General features: G+C 34.4%; 1 long non-coding RNA gene across 1 annotated transcript; it reads left to right on the top strand.

Moving 5' to 3' along the window:
• Nucleotides 1–3847: 3847 nt before the first annotated feature.
• On the top strand, nt 3848–6890 carry LOC121216058 (uncharacterized). The gene is made up of 3 exons (XR_005912095.1): nt 3848–4038; nt 5189–5313; nt 6219–6890. It is a non-coding gene; the product is annotated as an uncharacterized lncRNA (long non-coding RNA).
• Nucleotides 6891–7755: the final 865 nt, after the last annotated feature.

The raw sequence follows: 7755 nt of genomic DNA, 5'->3' as shown, positions 1-7755 counted from the left end.
TAAAGAATGTTTTATTTTTGATACAAATGGATGTGAACTTCATTTGGTTGTTATGTCTCACAGAAGTTTTGTTGTGGACTAGAAATTAGTGACCTCTAAAGCCTATACAACTTAGTAGATGAATCTGAGTTGTCACATAGGAGAATGGGTCATGTTAATTACCAATCATTATCTCAATTGTTCGAGAATGGTTTGGTTGAGAAGTTCTTAAAAATGGTTGAGCATATAGATGTTTGTGAAGTATGTCAGTTTGGAAAGCAGAGTAGGTTGTCGTTTTCTACGAACAAGGCCTGGACAATGACTAAAAAAATTTACTTAGTTCACAGTAATGTGTGTGGACCTATGAGAAATCAATCATTATATGGCAGAAGGTATTTTATTCTGTTTATTAATGATTTCACAAGGTTTTATTGGGTTTTATTTCCTAAAAATAAAGTATGAGGTTGTACATTTATTTTGGAAGTTCAAGTCTGCAGTTGAAACTAAAACCAGTTGCAAGCTTAAGATCATCAGACCTAACAATAGGACTAAATACACCCCTGGCTGTTTGAGAAGTGATCGCTTGTGGATGTACTAACTTCTAGAGTTTGAATACTGTAGTAAAAGATATATTGATGAGGCAGTATCCGTAAGTATACGGGTTCAGTTGTAATATAGTTGCAACAGATTAGGTGAGTACTCTAAGGATCGTACCCATAAGAAGCTAGTGCTACTTCAATTTAAAATGGGCACTTAAAGATCTAGGTAGTACTCTAAATCAATTATAGTATGAAAACATAATAAAATAAGTTTTTGAGAAATAAAAAATTGTAATAGAGAAAGAAATAATAAATCGATAGATCAAAAAATAGAATAAATCAAATATGATAATGGGTGATTACCTTGCTTTGGTAATCCCTGTCAACTGTCACTTTGGGTTCCTCGTCAATCAATTAGTCGTTATCCCAGCAAGATCTTCCGATCTTCCACTCAAATAATGAGTGGGCAAGGACTACTTATCTTCTGACCTCACAGTCCAGACCGACTTAGGATGAAGGTGTGCACGGATAAGCAATACCAATTTTAGGTTAATTCCCACCTTAATGACGTTCGAGGTTTGTCAGGACTAGGGTTTCATTTTAGTTTATGTTTGATTATGAATAGGTAGTTAATTTCATGTGTTGTTTTTAGCCTGGTTATTTGAATTAATAATATTTGATTGTGATGCCTTTTAATGACATATTCGTTAGGCATATATGGATGAAATTTTAGCATGGAATTGATGGTTTGAATGTTGTTTTGAACCTATGAATTGATATAGATATGGTATGTCTTGTTGTGCAAGGAATGGTGTATGAAATTGCTTAATTTAGGGGTCAAATTTTGAGCACATGGGCTATAACACGGCTGTGTGCCACACATAGTCACCACGCACAACTGTGTGTAATAATCGATTTTAGGTGCAGTATCCACACGGCCTAGCACATGGGCTGGGATACGGTCGTGTGGCACTATTTTGAATATTCACACGGGCCAACACACGGGCTGGGACACGTCTGTGTTTCCAAACTTTGAATGTCCACACGGTTTGGGCATAGTCACACAACTGTGTGACCCCTGTTTTGAAAATTTTTAGGTTTTTTTGAAATTTTCTGATTTTTTCTGACTTGAACCTAGATCATCCTCAAACTGTTTAGGGCCCCGTAAGCCTATTTTGAGACCCATAGGTGTATTTATACCATGAATTAATCTATTTGTTATATGTTATAAATTATTTGTATAATTGCTCTAAAATGAAGTGAAATGTTTTGTTCTTCTCAGTAACACTCCATAACTCTAATTTGGTAACGAAGATGGGTTAGGGGTGTTACATTTAGTGGTATCAAAGCTACGGTTTAGTTGATTATAAGACTAATGTAGCATGTACTGAGTCTAGAATATACATGCCATATATACCCTATGATAGTGTGATGCTTTCGATTTGTTCTAACATTGTATTTTCTTATAGATAAAAGATCTCGGGAGAATTAAACCGGTTCGTAGTTACTGAAGCTAATAATAACATTCAAGCTTCTAACATAGAAGCAAGTCAAAGTGCGTTAGTTTCGCAATCTTTTGGTGATGAAATGAAAAGTGTATTTTTCGTAATGATGAATCAATGGTTCAGTGAGTTTAAACAAGCAAACCCTGTGACTCTAGAACCTCTACCCTCTACTGTGCCTCCTCCGGTACCTCCATGTCATCAAAACCTGTGTCTACAACAGTTTCTCGCCTTTGAGTAGATAAAATTCAGAAATGTGGAGTAGAAAAATTTAGAGGTAAAGTTGATGATGATCCTGCAAAAGCCGAGTTCTGGTTAGTAAATTGAAAGAAAGTTTTCTTAAAATTGATGTGTACTCCAGAAGATATTTTAAAATGTGCAGTTTCGTTGTTGAAAGATGAGGCATATTCTTGGTGGGATTCTTTAACTACAATGACATCTAGTGATCGTATTAACTGAGACTTCTTTCAGACTTAATCAGGAAGAAATGTGTTAGCTAGTTATACCTCGACAAGGAAAAGAAAGTGTTTCTTGAGTTGAAACAGTGGAATCAATCTGTAGCTAAGTATGAATGAGAGTTTATACAGTTAAGAAAGTATGCACATAATATCATATCAAATGAAGAAAATATGTACATTAGATTTAAAGATGGCTTGAATGATGAAATTCAGATGTCCGTTGCAGTATTGAAATTACGTGTATTTGTAGAACTCTCAGAATGAGTTCAAAAAATGAAAGAAATCTACAAGAGTAAATGAGAATCTGATTTAAGATCTCAAGATTTCAACAAATGAGGGAGTCATCTAAATCAACTTAGACATTTTCGTCAAAGGAGTTTAGAAATGATGCAAATCGATCAACTGCTTCTATAGAGTTTACTGGTAGAGATAGACCAAGACAGAGGAACTTGAAATCTTTTAATTCACTGACTGCTAGTGTTGGTAGCGTGAGAAATTTTGAGAAGACTACGTGTAAAGAATGCGAAAAAAGGCATTTCAGTGAATGTCGATCTAAGTTAGGAACCTGTTTTCGGTGTGGATATCTTGATCATTTTCTTAGGGACAGTCCAAAGCATCATGGTGATTCAGGAAATTAATCTTGTAAGCCTGAAGCTACATCACAAAGAGGCAGGAGGCTAGGAAACGGTAGGAATGCTACTTCTGGTCGAGGAAAGACTAATGATGTAACTGATCGATCTGAAGCTAGAGCACCTGCTAGAGTGTATGCAATTAGAGCTTGAGAAGAAGCTTTTACTCACTGGCACTTTCTCCCTTTTCTATATTGATGTATATGTATTGATTGACCTTGGGTCAACACAGTCTTATATATACACTGCATCAGTAAACAAAAAGAAATTACCTATTATATTAACTGAGTACACTGTTAAAGTAACAAATCCACTTGGTCTGTCACATCCTGCTTTTTGATTAATTAAACAAAAGTGAAACTGTCATCTCCTATGTTTTAAATTAAATGCACAAGATTGGACACAAGGGAATTAATGGTCAAGTGGATTAGTAACTAACTATCTATCCTAGTGGTCCAAGGCCCTAGCCTCATTGTTTACACTCTTACATTTATTTTTTTGACAATTTTTCCCCCTTGTTTAATGTACTCACCGTCCACCTCGTGCACCATAATGAGAGGATTTGTTTCCTCTATTTGATAGTCAAACTTACCATAGTTAGGGGGTACATGATCCCTTTTTGCTGCATGTCCCCCTCCTTTTCCTTAACCTCACATCTTACCTTGTAGCTTGATACATACAACCTGGCCATAGTTGACCAAGCTTCCCCCTTACTTTTGTCCTCCATACCCCCTCCCCCTTTCACTTTCTTCTATTTTTCATTTTTCTCACCATATTTCTCTCCATTTTTGCAAACAATCACCACTTTTCCTCCTAAACACTTTTCTTTATCCACCATGATCTGAGCAACCTTTCATCGATCACCACCACTTGTGACCATCGCTCATCTTCTCTTTTTATCTCCCTTCTCCCATCATCGCCGTGCGTCACCGTAAGTCCACCTCCTTTAAATTTTGTTTTATTTTCTTCTCCTACTACTTATTTTCTCCTCTCTTTAACTGAACCTCCAAACTCCACCACCATTAGACCATCGTCGGACTGCCGCCAAGCCACCATCGGATGACCACCATCATTGCTATCGATGATCAAAACCTTTCTTTTAGTTTTTTTTTGTCTCCTTATGTTGATTCACATTTTCAATTAATCGAACTTATTCTTTTATCTTAATGATACTCTTTAGATTACTCAATACTCTAAAATCGCCCCTTTTCAGTTCATCATTCGATACGAATTAATTAAGTGTAATATGGATCATTTTTAAGTCATAAAAGTCGTTCTCCTAGTATTTTCTTGATATGGTCGAATGGTATAGTACCATAAGCCATAGGGGTATTTTGTTAATATTAATTATTTATGTACTATAAAACTAATGCTATATTATATCATTTTGAAGGACCAAATAATAATCGTAGGGGAGATCCCTAACTTTGTAATGAAAATTCTCCTTTCAAGAGTCTTATATCGTGAAGGTAAGCGATGAGACTATTAGTTATATATCTCTAAATTGACGAAATGTCTTCAAAGATCCATACTAATATCTGTTAATTATGTGATAGATTGTATTGTAAGGTAGATTGAGTGAAACCTATTAATAAAGGTTGAAGCAAATCGAATCTACAATCTAAGGTGTGGGATCGATTATACTTTTCATGTGTAACATAGTTATTTTTATTATATTAATAATTAAATTATAAATAATGGTGAGTATATTACGTTTTCAAAGTGGAGTTGTTAAAAAACTCACTACAAATGATCCAAGTTACTATAACCGAAATACTTTTTGTGGAATGTATGAGATATGTGATATGATGTGACTATCATTATAATAATGATTTATGTGTAAATCTCTTTCTCATGACATGTGTTGCATGGCTTATGTGTTATATTTGGTGATTCAAGTATGTGATATATTTATATATATGAATATGTGAATATTCAGATCTATTATCTAACGTGACAAGCATGATTAGACATGTAAAAGTGATGACTAGTGAAAAATTATTATGTGAGCATATCTATATGCCTAAGTGTTAAAGCGATTCACATGTGTTAAAATTGTAATTGCCATGTCACATGCACAGGGTGTGATCTTGTGAAAGGTGGAAGCAATGGTTGTAAATCTGCAAATCGGTGGTGGCATGTCCACAAATGGTGTTTTGGATGGACGAGTTCTGTGGAACTCAATATTGGTGTATAGCAGAGATGGGTAGGAATTTTATAAAATTTGCACTGATTTTAAAAATGCATCGATATGTTCATGCATAGAAATCAGTGTTAAATTCCATGATCTTGATGATGTATGATTATGTTGTGATTGTCATATGTATGTTAATATGTATGCAAGTATATTTATTATGTGTTGATCTCTCACTGAGCCTTTTTATGCTCACCCCCTATTGCTTATGTGTTTCAGATAATCCTCATGGTTAGGACTCGAATTCGAACATTGGAGAGGCTCTCGAATTTAAATGTTTTTTATGGTTATTTTCTATTTTATATTTTTGGGACTTTCGTGGATTTTAACTTTTATTTTTGGATTTTATTTTGTGGATTACTATTGAACTATGGCATGGGTACTTTGTTTTAAATTGTGGACATTGGACGTTTTGCATAGGTTTTTAATAAGGATGAAATGTTTTATCATTTTCTTAATAAAATTTATTTTCCACAAACTCATTTTGGCAAAACTAAAATTTTAAAACAATTATATCATCTTTCAAATAACAAACAAGATTACTTCTCAAGTTATATTTTAAAAAATGAATTTTAAAGAAATATTAAATGCATATTTTCAAAATTAAATCCGTTTATTTCAACTTACTTTTTGGCCATTTCCATGGCCCCTGTCATCACTTAGATTGGGCCATAATGTTTAGGTTCGGTTTGAGGGGTTACATGGTCAGTGTGTTTTAGTTAATCATATTTGCAAATTATGTCCACTAGAAGTTTGGGGTTATGACTTTCCTGATAATTTGATGCTATTACCATTTGATGAATTTGATCTTATTTTGAGAATGGATTGGTTGTCTGAACATGATGCGATGGTGAGTTTCTGAAGAAAACAAGTTAATTTCAAACGTCCGAGTGGTGAATTTATTTCTGTCTATGCAGATGTGATAGATTGTGCAACAAACGTGATTTCGACAATTTCAACTTATAAGTTGATCAGAAAAGGGTTCAAAGCTCATGTAGCTTATATTATTGACACGATAGTGGCAGAATCTAAAATCGGTCAAGTACCGATAGTTACAAAATATGCTTATGCTTTCCTTGAAGAATTGCTTGGGTTACCACCGACTCGAGAAGTTGAATTTGTAATTGAACTTGTGCCAGGAACAACTCCAATTTCAATAGCCTCATACAGAATGGCTCCTACAGAGTTGAAAGAGTTGAAAACACAATTTCAAGAATAATTAGATCACAGATTTATTCGACCGAGTGTGTCACATTGGGGTGCTCCTATTTTGTTTGTGAAAAAGAAATATGGATTGATGAGATTATGCATAGATTATCAACAGATGATTCGAGCCACTATCAATAATAAATATATATTACCTTATATTGATGATTTTTTCGACTAGTTGAAGGGAGTTACGGTATTTTCAAAGATTGATTTTTGATCCAGATATTACCAGTTGCGAGTTAAGGAGCCTGATGTACCAAAGACTGCATTTAGAATTCGATATGGTCATTACGAATTTTAAGTGATGCTATTTGGTTTGAAAAATGCCCGTACAACATTTATGGATTTGATGAATCGAGTATTTTAGCCGTATTTAGATCGATTTGTTGTAGTATTCATTTATGATATTCTGATTTATTTGCTGAATGAGTCAGATCATGCCGAGCATTTGAGAATTGTGTTGCAAACTCTGTGTGAAAAACAATTTTATGTGAAATTCAACAATGTGAATTTTGGTTGCGAGAGGTTAGATTTCTAGATCATGTCATCTCTACTAATGGTATATGTATTGATCCGAATAAAATAATTGTGATTGTTGATTGGAAAGTTCCAAAGAATGTTTTCGAGGTTCGTAGTTTCTTGGGCTTGCCGGGATATTATGGTGTTTTGTCAAAAAATTCTCCATTATGGCATCTCTGATGGCTAAACTGTTGGAAAAACATGTTAATTTTGTCTTGACTGATAAATGTCATAATAATTTCGAGCAATTGAAGAACATGTTAACCAAAGCTCCAATTTTGACTCAACCTGAAACTGAAAAAGAATTTATTGTTTGTAGTGGTGTTGCCCTTTATTGTATAGGTTGTTTTCTGATGCAAAGTGGTAAAGTGATTGCCTATGCCTCGAGACAGTTGAAGCCTCACAAGTGAAACTACCCGGTACATGATTTGAAATTGGCCACAGTGGTTTTGGCTTTGAACATCTGGCGACAATATTTATAAGGTGAGAAATGTTGTATGTTTGCCGATCATAAGTGCTTGAAATACCTAATGACTCATAAAGATTTGAATCTACGTTAGCATAGGTGGCTTGAATTATTAAAGGATTATGATTTGGTAATTGATTATCACCCTAGGAAAGCTAATACTGTTGGAGATGCATTGAGTCAGAAATCTTTGTTTGCTCTGAAAGCTATGAATGCAAATTTAACTTTAGAGTGTGATGGTTCTATATTGGCAGAGTTAG

The sequence above is a fragment of the Gossypium hirsutum genome, chromosome D04 (assembly GCF_007990345.1).
Source record: "Gossypium hirsutum isolate 1008001.06 chromosome D04, Gossypium_hirsutum_v2.1, whole genome shotgun sequence".
NCBI lineage: Eukaryota > Viridiplantae > Streptophyta > Magnoliopsida > Malvales > Malvaceae > Gossypium > Gossypium hirsutum.
Note: the sequence above shows the minus strand (reverse complement) of the source record. Positions and strands in the feature narration are given on the sequence as shown.